Source organism: Cicer arietinum, chromosome 7, assembly GCF_000331145.2.
Source record: "Cicer arietinum cultivar CDC Frontier isolate Library 1 chromosome 7, Cicar.CDCFrontier_v2.0, whole genome shotgun sequence".
NCBI lineage: Eukaryota > Viridiplantae > Streptophyta > Magnoliopsida > Fabales > Fabaceae > Cicer > Cicer arietinum.
Window position 1 is genome coordinate 29,844,883 of NC_021166.2, and position 454 is coordinate 29,845,336.

Below are 454 nucleotides of genomic sequence, written 5' to 3' on the forward strand. Positions count from 1 at the left end.
GAGACTCCATGTAATCTCACAATCTCAGCAATGTAGATCTCTGTTAGCTTATCTACCTTATAGATGGTCTTTACTGGTAAAAAGTGTGCGGATTTAGTCAATCGATCCACTATCACCCATATAGAATCATTCTTTCTCCTTGTTTTCGGCAATCTAGTTATAAAGTCCATGGAAATGTTGTCCCACTTCCACTCAGGTATGTCTAAAGGTTGCAACATTCCAGCAGGTCGCTAATGTTCCACTTTCGCTTTCTGACAAGTTAAACAAGTTGATACATACTCCGCTACATGTCTCTTCATTCCTGGCCACCAATAATTCTGCCTCAAATCCTGATACATCTTTGTTGCTCCAGGATGAATACTCAATGTACTCTTATGAGCCTCTTCTAAAATTGTTTTCCTCAATCTGCAATTTCTGGTACACAAATCCTACTATTACATCTCAAAATATTTTC